The sequence below is a fragment of the Dermacentor albipictus genome, chromosome 2 (genome assembly GCF_038994185.2).
Source record: "Dermacentor albipictus isolate Rhodes 1998 colony chromosome 2, USDA_Dalb.pri_finalv2, whole genome shotgun sequence".
Lineage (NCBI taxonomy): Eukaryota > Metazoa > Arthropoda > Arachnida > Ixodida > Ixodidae > Dermacentor > Dermacentor albipictus.
In genome coordinates, this window is record NC_091822.1 from 66,880,900 (window position 1) to 66,895,437 (window position 14,538).

General features: G+C 50.8%; 1 protein-coding gene across 1 annotated transcript in view; it reads right to left on the minus strand.

The window, feature by feature from the left end:
* Positions 1–14,334, minus strand: part of LOC135903206 (uncharacterized) — a 258,736-nt gene extending 244,402 nt beyond the window's left edge. Inside the window, exon 1 of the mRNA XM_065433615.2 lies at positions 13,915–14,334. The gene's annotated coding sequence lies outside the window, so the exon portion shown is untranslated. The remainder of the gene's footprint in view (positions 1–13,914) is intronic.
* Between the last annotated feature and the right edge of the window lie 204 nt (positions 14,335–14,538).

Consider the following 14,538-nt stretch of genomic DNA (forward strand, 5'->3'; position numbering starts at 1 on the left):
AAAAGCTGAGTAATCGTGGTGAAAAACGCCCAAGCACGTGACGGCGAGGGGCGATTTCCACTCAGCGCGCCACTCGGAAGTCGTTGCGCGCGGCTAATCGTGCGGACACTCCGCATAGCCGTTGCCACGGCAACAGTGCTTTTCCAGGTCGAGAACCAAAGGCATCAGACGGCGGCGAGCAGAAAGCGAGCGGCACTCAAACCTCTATCCACGAAGCGAGCCACGTATTCGGAGTGCTGTGCCCTGAATTCAACGCGCTATGTTGCCCTTTTCCCGTAATTCCCCGGCCGAAAGGAGGAAGACAGCGGGGTCAGAGGAGGTCCACTTGCGAAGACTGGGCGCGTCTGCGGGACATGCTCCCCCCTAAAGCTTATTTCCTCCCGAGATGAAAACTGCGTTTAATGTGGTTCCTCATTTGCACCTAAGTGGGCTGAAGGCACGCTCGAACGCTTGCAGAGGTTTCGCTTACGGCCGTACAACGAACGGCCGTACAAGGAACTTAAAGGGCGCCTTACCGACGATTTTCCGAGACACGAGAGCTTCCGTTTTCGCAAAAGCGTGGCGCCGGGGAAAAAAAAAGAAATATGGGGTTTTACGAGCCAAAACCCCTTTCTGATAATGAGGCACGTCCTAGTGGAGGACCGCGGAAATTTCGGCCGCCTGGGGTTCTTTAACGTGCACCTAAATCTGCGTACGCGGGTGTTTTCGCTTTTCGCCCCCATCGAAATGCGGCCGCCGTGGCCGGTATTCGATCCGGCGGCCTCGTACACAGCAGCCCAACACCGTACATCCATTGAGCAACCAGGAAAGTGTCCATGCCACATCGCGCTAAAAAGGCCACGCTTCTTGAGAGCCTGCGCAGGAGAGAGGTCTTCCGCACGCACACTCTATACAGCGGGAGTATCCAGAAGGATCCACCGCAATCACCTAAGGAACCCTCGCTTCACGTCACCGATAGGCGAGCGTGCAAAACACGGACACAAAAAAAAGGAGCGAAAGGTACAGCACCGATCATCGACACTCGGAGGTCGCCCAGTGGCGGCAATGTTTTCTTCTCCCCAAGTTCCTCTCAGCGACACTCGTTTTTGTTAAATATCTGGAGACATGCTTCCAGCGGCACTGCGAGAAACGTGCAAGTCGAGCAGTCGCCGCCCTCGATCGCCACACCAAACCGGCCCGTATGCATTTATAGATAAGACCACCACCACCACGAGAATTAAGGAAGCTTCAAAGAAAGTGCCCACAGGATGAATGGGAGCTGTAGCAGTGCCGGTAGAGAAAAGGGAAGGCTAAAGAGAAAAAGTGTTTGAACCGAATGAATTACCAATGTACAATAGAAAAAAAAGCTGGTCCTGCCCAACGTTACTAGCTAGTCTAGTAACGTTGGTCCTGCCATCATATAGTCATTGGTGAGCAAGGAAAGATGCAAGAAGGTATCAAGACGGGGACCCACGCCGCCTTGGAAGTTCCTGCGCCAGCTCACCGTGACGCCTGTCTGCTCGTGCCCATTTAATTTTAACTATCATGATATGCATGTCCCACACTGTGCCCTAAAAGAACAAAGGGGATAACTTGGGAAGTTCCGAAGGCCGCCCAACAGTGGAAAGAAAGAAAAAAGAAAGAAATGAGATCCGTGACTACACAACTATAACTACATACTGGCGGTGAGGATTCCGAGAGAAATTCAAGAAACTCAGCTCTGACCTTCGCTTTCCCTTCCAAATACAACCAATCTGCCGTCGCAAAATTAACAACAATAAAATTAGAATACATCTATCAGAGTGAACCGATTTATCGCTTCCCTTGAGAGTGCCCTTATATAGAAGCGATGGCTCCACCGCCCTTGTCGATGTGCTTCGTGCCACGTGTTTAAGAAAGCACGCGCCTGTCCGTATCTTAAGAGCAACTCGACGGGCAACTCTGCGAGTGCGCCTGTACTGTCCACGATATATGTATATGACACGTTATCCGTGCCAAGTATACGTATGGTACAGAAGAGGAAGGATGAAGCGAACAACCGCAAGAAGGCGCACAAGAAGAACCACGCAAGAGCGAGGAAACCGAAATAACACAAAACGAACAAGAAGCAACGAAGAAGCCGCCGACACGGGCGAAAGTAGGGCGGCGAAAGCAGTCGAGATCTCGCATATACGGCGCCGAAAATGCACCGCCACGTCATACGAATAAAACTGCTTGTTTCGCACGGCCTTAAGAATCGAGGCGCCGAGCTAGAAGAGAATACGCGTACGCTGCACGACGGCGCCAGTGCGTGTATACCCTAACTATATGGCCACTTTCCGTTAACGCGCTGGTCGAGAATGAAACGAGCTGCGGTGGGAAACCGACGCGGCCGCATATTTCGGAGAGCCCAGGGAAAGCAAAACGAAAGGGCATAAGGAAAGTCTGGCCTTTCGAAAATGAGGGAACCGGTCTCGGCCATGCATATTGGGACGAACACTTACGGAGCAAGAAGTGCAAGGAACTATATGATGGGAAACCAGCGTTGGCCAGTATAGACATTATACTGTATACGGCTGCTGGAGCGCGAGGCTGAAGTATATTCGCTGACGCCGTCGTTTAGGGAAGCCCAGAAAATGGAGACAGTCGCTTGTCTGTGCACCAATTGTCTTCTGCTTTAGCCCGATGCCTCCAGCCAAGTTTGGTCATGTAATCATGCTCGTTTCTATATGGAGCTCATACGCTCTTAGAAGGTTCGATCCCGCCGGTGCCCAGTAAAGTCAGACAGCTGGTCACGTGTGCCTCAACATGAGCGGTGAATTTGCTGACGCGAACTAACGGCATACGTGCTACTGAAAACACCGTAGAAGGCCTCCGGACTCGCGTACCCACAATACGGCGCACGGGTGGTTCCTTTTTTTTGCACTCCGCCCCCACCGGCATGCAGCCTACGCGACCGGGTAACGAAATGGCGACCTCGAGCTCGGCATGCAGCCGAATGCCATAGCGAACGAGGCCCCTTACACGTCCAGCAGAGGCAACGATAGCCGAAAGGATTGTGTTCGTAGCACTTTATTACAGCGTCAATAAATTACCTTTATCCACTGTCAATCTTATAGCTAAGATACAAAAGAGGTCAGTTATAGCTTAAGCTGTGTTTGTAAATTACACCTCTGATGGAGCGAAACTGCCTCTCCTCCTGCCACGCGTATAGGCAAGAGCAAATGCTTGGCAGGCCATAAAAACAATGGAGAGGTGGCGACGTCAACCTGAATTTCTCGCAACAGGACGCCGGGACGTCACTGATTTTGACAGCGTCTAAATTGTTAAGCCGTGAATGACTATGTTAAACTTATAAGGAAAGCAGAGACTCAATCTACGAGCGAGCTTCTAGAAGCTCTTGTGCGCCTAAACCGAGTTCAAATAAAAAAAAATACTTCGAAATCCGTGACGTCACACCGACGTACCGGAAATGGAGTTTCAGGGCGAAAGTCGAGAAAGTAAAATTAGGCGGCCACTTTCTCCAAAAAAAAATAAGCGAGCGTTCCCAGCCAGACAAATGAAAATTGGGTTTCTGAAGAACGCTTTAATAAAACGATTTAGTGTTGAGCCTTTCAATGCGTTTCGAGCCTAGTGACATCAGAATACATCGAAGACTCACCGTGTTGAGCTGTATGCGACACGTACTCGGAGCCCAAAGACTATAGCGCTGCCAGCGCATCCTGCACGACGAAGTCGCTCTGAACCTTTCCGAGAGGTGCTGGTCTCAACGAGATGAATCCCGCCGGTCTGTGACCTGCCCCGTGCGCGTCATCTCATTCGCCATGGTTCCCATCGGGGATTAATTAGCAGGCCAGGCGCGTCGCCGAGTAAAACATCCCCGGGATTAATTTAAAGAGCTCCTTTCTCTTTTCTGCAGTGTCGCTTCCAGCCAAACTGCTTCCGAGTTCTGATTATTACTCCATGTGCGCGCTCCCCAGACGAGCGCGGCGCCTCGAGAAGTGGGCGCACCGTCGTCCTTATTCGGCGCGCGTCTCCGCCTCCCACTAGACCGCACCACGAAATCCCGCACCCGTTATCTGCGAACAGGCCCATCGACTGGAAGCCATCCCGAGCCGCCTGCGAGGCCGGATCTGGGCCCACGGACCTTCGGAAATCGACGCAAAAACCACAACGGCGGCACAACACGAGTTGTTTCGTCGCATTTTCTTGTCTCTCTCTCTCTCTCTCTCTCTCTCGGGAAACTACTTTCACTCTCTTACTGTTGGCAATGTATACCTTGATGCGTGGGCATACCTGCTGTGCCCAACGGAAGTAAGTAGAGGGGGCGCGGGTACAGCAGGATGAGTCAACCCCCTTGCGCGTGCATTGCTTTTCTTTTTTTTTTTCGAAGATCGCATGCCGTATATAGCCAAAAGTAAGTGGAGCATTTCTGACACTTAAGCAAATAAATCAATTCGGAAGAAAATGTCTTCGAAAACGGGATCGCTGTAGAATACGCATGTGCGCTTGCTCCCCCAATTTCCGCCGAAAAGTTACTTTCTAATGCGGTATAGCAGAATGGCTGTCAAAATGAAAATATATATATATATATATATATATATATATATATATATATATATGTGACGTGCGGGAAGCCGGTCACGTGGTAGCGGTATAATGCATATCTGCTCTGGGCCAACGTCAGTTGCACTTCGTTCCTCGAAGAGGCAGGACGCGTGTCGAATGAGCTCCTGAACAACGCCTTGCAACGCGGTGAACGCGGTTTAAATTGGGGATCCGGGACCTCAACGAGGTGCGACGTAATGCGAGCGCATTTCTCTCGCATTTACCGCTAAATAGCCACTGAATTTCGTTTCTTTTTCTCCTTTTTACTCCATAAACGAGATATTCATACGCAATGAACAAACATCGTGAAATTTGTGATAGAAAGAGAGAAACATATGCGTATGAAAATTGGCGAGGCTGCGATGTGCCAACTCAAGCTTGCACATTCAGGTGACTACGAAAAGACGCGAAGTAGTACCGCTAGCTACAGCGACGATTGTTCCATTGAACGGGTTTAGTGTGCCAAAGCGTACTCCAACTGTTTTCTTATTTTTCCAGTTAGCGAGTATTAACAAGAGGTCTCGCCCTTAGAGTGAGTGAGAGTCCTCCTCCTATGTATATTTCATACGTAAATATACTTATACGCTATGTAATCAATACACTTTAAATTAACACAGGGGCTATAAGGGTTTGCTTAAAAAAAATAAGCTGGTGTTGTTAAAATGCACTCAAAGCAGGCGACACAAGCGTCTATATTACTTTTGCTAGAGAGAGAGAGAGGAGAGAGAGACTTGTCGGCGTACAGAAGTGTTCACCTACGGACTACTCTGCAGGGGAAGGGTTGAAGGAATAAGCGTAGAAGAAAGCAAAAAATATATAAAAAGCCGTCAGGGCCACTCATACATTCGGACACGTGGGACCCAAAAGCCAAATGAAGATATGAAGTGGTGTTATTTTACTTTTTTATTATTATTTTCCGTTCCTGCAATTCTGTCGTAACCTAGCTTTTTTTTTTTTCATTCAGATTCAAACAAGTGCACTCAAGTGGTGCTGACTCTATTGTATGCGGAGTTGGCGTAACGGCGCACAGCCCCTTAAAATAGATCAAGGTCGTCACAGGCTGTACACAGGCGGTAAATTGCTTCCCAGTAAATTTTTCCTTTTCTACACACGCAACCATCAGGAATCCCCGTTGATACTACCTAACGAAAGCCTGTGAAAGGCCAACAGCCTACAAACCGTATGGAACGTCAATGAAGCGAGCGTATAGAAAGCGCCTGCAAATAAGCCGCAGATGGACAGTCCACCGATGTTCTTCACCAGTAACCGCGCGGGCGACGAATGGCCGGCAGACGTCAGCGTCTTACAACGGCGGGAAGCGACGAGATCGGTAAAATATTTCCGATCTCTCGCTGATCTCTCTTGCTGATCTCATCGCTTCGCGCCGTCAGAGAGAGAGAGAAAGGCAAGGGAAAGACAGGGAGGTTAACCAGAGATTATCTCCGGTTGGCTACCCTGTTCTGGGGGAAGGGAAAGGGGATGCAATAGGTGAGAAAGAAAGAAGGATAAAAAAAAGGAAAAAAAAAACCTAAGCACACACACGCACGTACACACGAACTATTTCTGTGGGCACTGTCACGCAACCCGCAAAGGCATTCCTAGGCTTACGCAGTGTCACCGTACAGTCCTGCGCCACACAGTGTACTGTCACAATTTGTCAGAAAGTCCCGTGTCTTTCAAGTATCGCAGCAGCGCCTTCATAGCGGATCGCGCTGATGTTCGCGTAGGCCAGGTTCCAAGGATCTTGTCTTCTGTCATAGGGCGCTTGTCCAGTTTGTCTAAGGTGGCTGAGAGGACAGTTCTTTGTGAGTTAAAACGAGAGCACTGACAAAGAAGATGCTCGATCGTTTCGTTGCACCCGCAGAAGTCACACAGTGGGCTGTTGGCCATTCCGATAAGGAAAGAGTAGGCATTTGAAAATGCTACTCCAAGCCATAGACGGATAAGAAGGGTGCAGTCACGTCGTGGAAGCTCGGACGGAATATGGAGCTGTAAATTATGGTCTAGAGTATGGAGGCGTGCACTTGTGAAATCGGATGAATTCCACTGGGCTAATGTAAGGTCACGCGCAAGTGTGGCAAGTTTTTTCGCTGCGTCGGCTCTCGAAAGAGGAATGGCAACGCAGTTGACGCCGTCATGGGCAGATCGGGCAGCTGCGTCTGCTCGATCATTGCCATGTATGCCACAGTGACTAGGCAACCATTGATATATTATATCGTGCCCTTCGTCAACTAGTCGATGGTGGACTTCTCTGATCTCTGCGGCGAGCTGCTCATGTGATCCATGGCGCAGTGCTGAGAGTACACTCTGTAGGGCTGCCTTGGAATCACAGCAGATTGACCATGCCTGGGATGGTTCCTCCTTAATAAAATGAAGAGCCGCACGCAGGGCTACGAGTTCAGCAGCTGTCGTTGATGATACATGTGACGTCTTTAGCTGTATCTTGACGGATCTTCTTGGTATCAGCACAGCGGCAGCTGCGCTTGCAGGTGTAACTGAACCGTCGATGTAAACGTGTACGCGGCCACTGTGCACCTCATGTAAATGTTCTAACGTGTCCTGCTTAAGGGCAAACGAGGACATGTTGGCTTTCTTCAGGATTCCTGGGATGGTGAGGCGTATGTCAGGTCTGTGCAGGCACCATAAAGGTAAGCATGGTCTTGCTGCAGGGATGTAGTTCGATGGCAATGAGGGGCGATTGGCATCAATTAAACGACTGAAAGTTGTGTGTGGCCTTTCTGTGGGTAGAGCGGCAAGATGGTGAGACGGTAATCGGGCAACGTGCCGAATATGCGCCCTGAGAGCGTCGGTTGCCAAGTACGTTGATATTGGGTGATCTCGAGCTATGACGATCGTTGCCGCTGTAGACGCACACCTCGGAAGACCGAGACACGTCCTTAGGGCCTGAGCTTGTAGTCCCTGGAGTACACGCAGGTTTGTTTTGCAGGTGTTGCCAATCACAGGGAGGCTGTACAGCCTCCCTGTGATTCGCAAGATACGTATCTTGCGAAGCCGAGGAACAAGGCGTTATACAGCTGCAGCATTGACCGCACCGAAGTGCCCCATGACTTTCCGCCGAGAAATTTGAGGAGATGTATTATTGTCAATAATCTCTTCTTCAGGTATGAAACATGCGGGCTCCATGATAGGTCTCGGTCAATAATTACCCCTAAAAAGCGGTGTGTTCGTGCATTCGCTACTGCTTGCCCATTGACCTTTACACTGTAACGCTTCATTTCCTTCCGAGTGAATGTAACAAGGCAGCATTTCTCTGAAGACAGCTCTAAGTTCTGTTTTCGCAAGTACAGAGATGTTATCGTAGCTGCCTTTTGCAGCCGTGCTCGTACCTGCAGCCGTGTTACGGCAGACGCCCAAATGCAGATATCGTCGGCATATATTGATACCTGAACTGTGTTGGGCAAGGATCGGACTAGGCCAACGAGCACTAGGTTGAAAAGCGTTGGGCTTAACACTCCGCCTTGTGGTACTCCACGGCACGTTTGGTGTTGAGTCGTGGCGCCATCCTCGGTCATCACGAAGAAATGCCTGTCGGTCAAATAACTGCACAGCCACTGAAAAGTGCGGCCACCGATTCCGGCTTCAGTAAGAGCATTTATAATGGCATAATGTGCTATATTATCATAGGCGCCTTTTATGTCTAGGAATAATGCAGCAGTGAGTCGTTTCCGGCGTTTTTGATGCTGAACGAATGTAACCAAATCGATGACATTATCTATGGATGAGCGCCCACGCCGGAAGCCAGCCATAGCATCTGGGTACACGTTGTAACTTTCCAGGTACCATTCCAGGCGAGTCAAAATCATTCGTTCCATTATTTTCCCTATGCAGCTGGCCAGAGCGATGGGGCGGTACGATGACAAGTTTAACGGTGATTTGCCAGGTTTGAGAAGTGGAACCAAGCGGCTGCATTTCCAGTCACGTGGAACCAAACCGTTGCGCCAAGACTCGTTGTAATGGTTTAGTAGCATGAGTCGTGCTGTCTGCCCAAGATTGGCGAGCGCCGCATAGGTAACCCCGTCCGGGCCAGGTGACGAAGAGCGCCTGCAAGTCGCCAGTGCCGCTTCAAGCTCCTCCAGCGAAAAAATTACATCCATGTAGGAATCCCGTGGCACAGGAGTAGCACATGGTGTAATTGCGCGTTGGAACTGCAAGCTGGAAAGTCTCGAGCAAAATTCTTCAGCAATGTCAATTTCGCTGCGACCTTGGTGCAAAGCGAGGGCTTTGAAAGGGACACGCTGTTGTGGTGATACGCGAAGCCCACGCACGGTTCTCCATATTTGAGATAATCGCTGACGTGGATCCAAGGACTCACAGAAACGTTTCCATCTTTGAGATTGTAGTGCATCGATGCGACGTTGAATCTTCTTTTGCATCCGCCTTGCCTCTCGGAGATCATGGATGGATTTAGTTCTCCTGTATCTTCGTTCAGCCCGCCGGCGAATTGCTCGTAGTCGCTGCAGTTCTGCTTCAAATTCTGCATATTTCGGGAAAGGCTGGAAACTACGCGTAGCCTCTTGCATGGCTTTTTGAATTTCGTGTTCCGGACTTGAAGGGTTCCCTTGCTGACATACTCCCTCCATGTGCGACCGAAACGCCGACCAGTCAATTCGCCGGAGCGTCATGGAGGAGTATTTCGATAGTCCCTTGATCTTCAGGTACGTCGGAATATGGTCGCTTCCATGTGTTTCAATGTCTGTAAACCATTGCACGTTTCTTTCAAGAAGCCGAGAAACCAGGGTCAAGTCTAGGCAGCTGCTGTAGGTAGGCCCGCGTAAATATGTCGGACTACCATCGTTGAGGCAGTAAAGGTCGTGCTGTGTGGCAAAGAATGCTATTCGCCTTCCCCTGGAGTCCATCTTCAGGCTCCCCCAAAGCGGATGGTGAGCATTAAAATCTGTGAGAATCGTAGGGCCGGGTGTCGCTGATAGCACGTCGTGTAGTCGTTTAGAGTCGAAGCCACTTGAAGGAGCAATGTACACAGCAACGAGTGTGAACGTAAGCTTATTCGATTTCACGATTAAACAAACGTACTGGTTGTCGTCGTGAGGCGGAACTGGGTGCAACACGTAAGTCAGATCACTTCTAATATATACAATTATCTTGCTTACATCACCACAGGTAGAGGACATGAATGCCTCATAGCCAGAAATACGTACAACATTCTGCACGTTCGGTTCGCAAATTACAAGGATGGGAAAACGGTTTTCGAAGACAAAATGTCTAAAATCTGAAATTCTTGATTTGAGACCACGGGCATTCCACTGCAGTAAAGATGCTTTCTTGACTTCCTTGTGGAAGGGTAGCGAGGGGCGGGCCATGGTGCTATGCGATGCTTTCAAGTACTGGAGTCAGAGCGTCCAATACTTGCAGTGCGCTACGAGCAGCCGGAGTGTCCATGTTCGTCAGTAGCAGACGCATGACATTCGTGAGCGATTTGAGCATGGCAATCGCTTGTGAGTCCTTGTCTTGCATTTGGTCAACTGTAGTGACATTTGACTGTAAATGGCGAGTGATTTGCTGTGGCTCTGGCGCGTGGCATGTTCTCGGCAGTGCCGGCCACGCATCACTTGATGAAGCATGGCCACTTCTTTCGTTGACATTCGTGCTCTTACTCGAGACAGATGGAACAGGAGGTGGCGTTGCCGGACGAGACATTTCCCTTGAACCGGAAGAGGGTTTCATGGACTTTCGTTTCCGGGAGCGATGTCGCCTTAACGCTTCTGAAGAATCTCTGTGTGAGGATCCGTCTCTGGCCATTTTTCTCAAGATTTTCTGCTTTTTCTTTAGGCGTGGACAGTCTTTTGAGGACGCAGCGTGCGATCCTTGACAATTTGGGCACTTGAGCTCTGTTGCACGGCAAGTGTCGGTGTCGTGGTGTTCGGAACATCGTGGGCATATCGTTGTATTTCGGCAGACAGCACTCACATGTCCAATTCTTTGACACCTTCTGCACTGAAGTGGTTTTGGTACGAAAGGTCGTACCACATGACGAAAGTGGCCGACCTTTACATGTGATGGTAGGCAGTCACCTTTGAACACGAGCCTTACACAGGTCGACTTGCCAAGGCGCCGAGCTTGTAGTAAGGCAACACCATGTGTCGCAGGTTTGATTAAAATTGGCAGGTCGCTGTCGTTAATGGATGTGTCAATGTCATAAACAACACCGGCCGTTGTTTCGTTGTCTTGCGGAATGAGGTAGTGGACATTAATGTTGCCCAGGAGCTTTACTACCATCAAAGCATTGATTGCGCTTCGGTTGTGGACGTCAATAGCCAGGATGTTCTTTCGAGTATTAATTCTGATATCTTTGATTTCTCCTGGGACAAGAGCCTCCAGAGAAACGGAAATCGCTTGTTGATTAAGGCGGTTGAGGTTGTCGGCAGGTGCGTCCGGCACAAAAAGAATTGTGTGCGCCGATGGCCTGCGCTGTGGAATGACGGTAGACTTACTTGACGAAGACCGTCCGCTCATGTTTCTTCTCTTGGCCTTCCGGTGTACCACTCTTTCGAAGCCTTCGTCATCTGAGGCGTCATCGCTTGAGTAGGAGTACAGCGCAGTGTCCTCGCTGTCAGCTTGACTCGGTGGGCAATTTCTCTTCCTCGGGCCGGTACCTGACGAAGCAGTCACGTCGCGTCGGCATTCTGCCGACTCCACTTCCATTGCCGTGGCAAGGAGAGCGGCGTCTCCCAGTAAAACACGGGAAAAAGCCGAAAATACTGCAGCGCGAAGGAATAGTGGTCTCTACGAGAATCACTTCGTCTTCCTCCCTCATCGCGCCGTCAGAGCAGCCGCAGGAACATTATAGGCCGGCCTGGCCGGCCAGTCGACGGTCGCGCGCTACTGCTAAATGAATCGGTCGACTGTTCAGTTAAATCCCAATCTTTCAGTCGGACATTCCTCCTTCAGTTACACACACACACACACACACACACACACACACACACACACACACACACACACACACACACACACACACACACACACACACACACACACACACACTCTCTTTCTCTCTCGTGAACGGTCTACCGACTTTCCAGGTATCCTATGCTGGCAATTCTTTTTTTGCAAAGGAACAAGCCATCGGCGGCCGGACGCTAACAACGCACGGACACTCCGTTACGTACCGGCCGCGTCGATACGCGCTTCTGCTACAGCAGCGGCCTTCGGCAGCCAGCTACACGCCAGCTGGTGCGGAGCATAGCGCGGATGTTCCCGTTATGCGAGGGCGGAATTGCTACCGCGCGAGATGAACCCGAAGTTGCTAATAACACACAAATGCACGACGTTGCTAGGCGACGGAAATCGCTGACGTCGTCGCACCAGTGCGCGCGTTCGCGCCAGTGTGAACAGCGGACCCTGAGTGAACGCGAGCAACAGTCGCGCAGCACGCTGCAGATGGGATCGACGTAGGGGGGGGGGGGGGGGGGAGATAATCAACTCGTGCGGCAGATGCGGTCCTTGATTGCTGGCGCACATTCTTACTTCGCTGAACGATCGGCGAAACGAGAGAGAAAACTGAGACCGTACGCGCCTACAAAATTAGGCGCACACGAAAAGAAAACAAAACACGCGCGTAATCGCCGAGCGTCCCTCGTGAATGCCGTGAATGTGTTGGATGATAGCGCCAAAGGTGAATGGAGAAGACCACAAATATGGCGAAGTGATCGTTTTATGCGCCCGCAATGCCCGATGCAAGCACGGTTCGCCATACAGTCTACCTTGCCAGTGTGCCAAATTTACAGGCACGCAAGCAATGTCTGGCGTGCTTGCTCCGCGAGCGTGTCGAACGCAAGGTGACATTAAGAGGGATCGCGTCTTTAAACGAGGCGGCATAAATTCTTAGCGGCTTATTCCAGCTGTTATGAGGCGTTGCTCCATTTATCTACTTGGTACCATGCCAGGAACAGTGCAGGATAGAGCGCATTTTTTCGATTCGAAACGTCATCTTAAAGTCGAAGCGGTAGAGATAAAAAAATATCGTAAGTAAATAAATAAAAGAAGCTTCGTAATGGTTCACATGGCTGAAATATGGTTGTCCGACTTTGGTTCTGACGGGCTTGAAAAAAAGAAAGAGCGGGCGAAGTATTGATGCGAGCGATTTGCGCGTGCAATGTTCTCAACTCTAGACAAGTTCACATGAAAGTGCATTTTGGCAGAAGCTAACAGAGCAGGTGAAAAGTGGCGTTGTGTAAAAAAAAAAAATCGCAGTTTCGCTCGAAAGGCGAAGCATCGATTACGACAGCAAATTAGCAGACTATACCAAGTAGGGATAGTAGATTAATCGGACGTATACAGTTGTAAACATCCGCTTACTTGCTAAATTAACAAGCATACTGTCACGCGCACACAGGCTAACATGAACACATCGAGCTCGATGACCAAACTTGCTGCGACAATGCTGGAGTGAGGAAACGCGGCAACAGCAGCGTGCGAATTGACCTTCGTGTTGCCTCTCGCTTCCAATGCGAACTAAACGTCGAAAGCACAGGGCATGCGAAGCTACCGGCACTCCTCGCGGGGGGGCACGCACTTCGCACAGAGCGCAGACCGCTTACAAGATACGGCGGTCGCACCGTAAGCAGCAACCGCCGGAGCAGAACGCCTCCTTCCCCTTGCCTCCCCCCCCCCCCCCCCGTGCCACGCGACAGAAGACGGCGCGCCCCGCCCCTTCCGCCTTCTCGCGCGCAAGACTGAGCAACGATCGTCGCCCGACCGCCGCAAGCTTTAACTCGCGCACACAGCGTACGGCGCGCTGCGACGATGTTATGGCGTGTAAGACTTCATGGGGAACATCACCGCGACGGCAGGAATTCGTTTGGAGTGTGCAAATAGTTGCTATCGCAATAAAAAAAAGTTTTACCTATTATTTCTGTTCAATATAGTCTGCCGGGCTTTGTCCCGTTGAAAACATTGTAGCAGCGACGGGTTTAAGCTAATACCTATTTCATAAACTTATTACTAATAAGACAGTTTTCATCTGATATCTAGGAACGCAAACGGAACGTTTCTTAATTTCTCCAAGCGTCGCTTCATTATCGTTTGTTCTTGCTCGGCAAAACTACCATACTCTAAACCACGTTAAGCTTACAATCCACGCCCCCCTCCTCCTATGCTCAGGGCACTCCTAACCAAAGGCAAGGACAGAAACCACGCTATTTTTGCAAAACACATTTTCCCGAGAAGTATACCGGGCAACGGGAACGAAAAAAATATCTAGCGTCCCAAGGCCCGTATACGAGGCGATCCGGTACCCCCCTTTTGCTGCTCGCCACTCCCGTTCAGCCGTTGCCCCGGACGCGGGATCAAAACAAACGGGCTGCTCACCGGGCCAATCAAGCTTCCTAAACAGAACAGGCTGGCGTGCTCGTCCGCCTGGCGCGTTCCACTGTCTCCCTGAGGTGCACTGACCACCGACTCGCCGATGCACGTCGTAAATGTAGTAATCCTCTGGTCGTCGCCGTATCCCTTGGCACGGAGAAACAACACGAAACAAGGCAGACGTCGCAGCGTGTCCGGCGCGCACGCTGGAATGTGGAGCGGCGAGCACACACACGCACACACACGTTCACGCGCGCGTAGCTGCTGCCGGATAAAATACACGTTATCCCGCCGCTGCCCCTAGCACCGCCGGTCGCACTCGCTCCTTTGCCTTCCTTCGAAGGGTGTCTGAGCTCACGCGCCGGCTTGCCTCGCCTCGTTGTGGCGCGGCGGCAAAAACGCGGCGGTGCGGCAATGCGAGGTTTCGCAGGGAGAGGAGGGAGCGGCAGCAGACGGCTCTCGCTGGAGTGGGAGCGGGCGATCGCAGCACCACAAGCGAGTGCAGCGGCGAGCTGAGGAAGCTGGGAGATCGAAAAAAAGTCTCTCTGGACGAGTAGAACGCGGGTGATTCGAATCGCACGGTTTCATACAATAATTACTCATGAAAACTCTGGCTCTAGTACGAGGGTG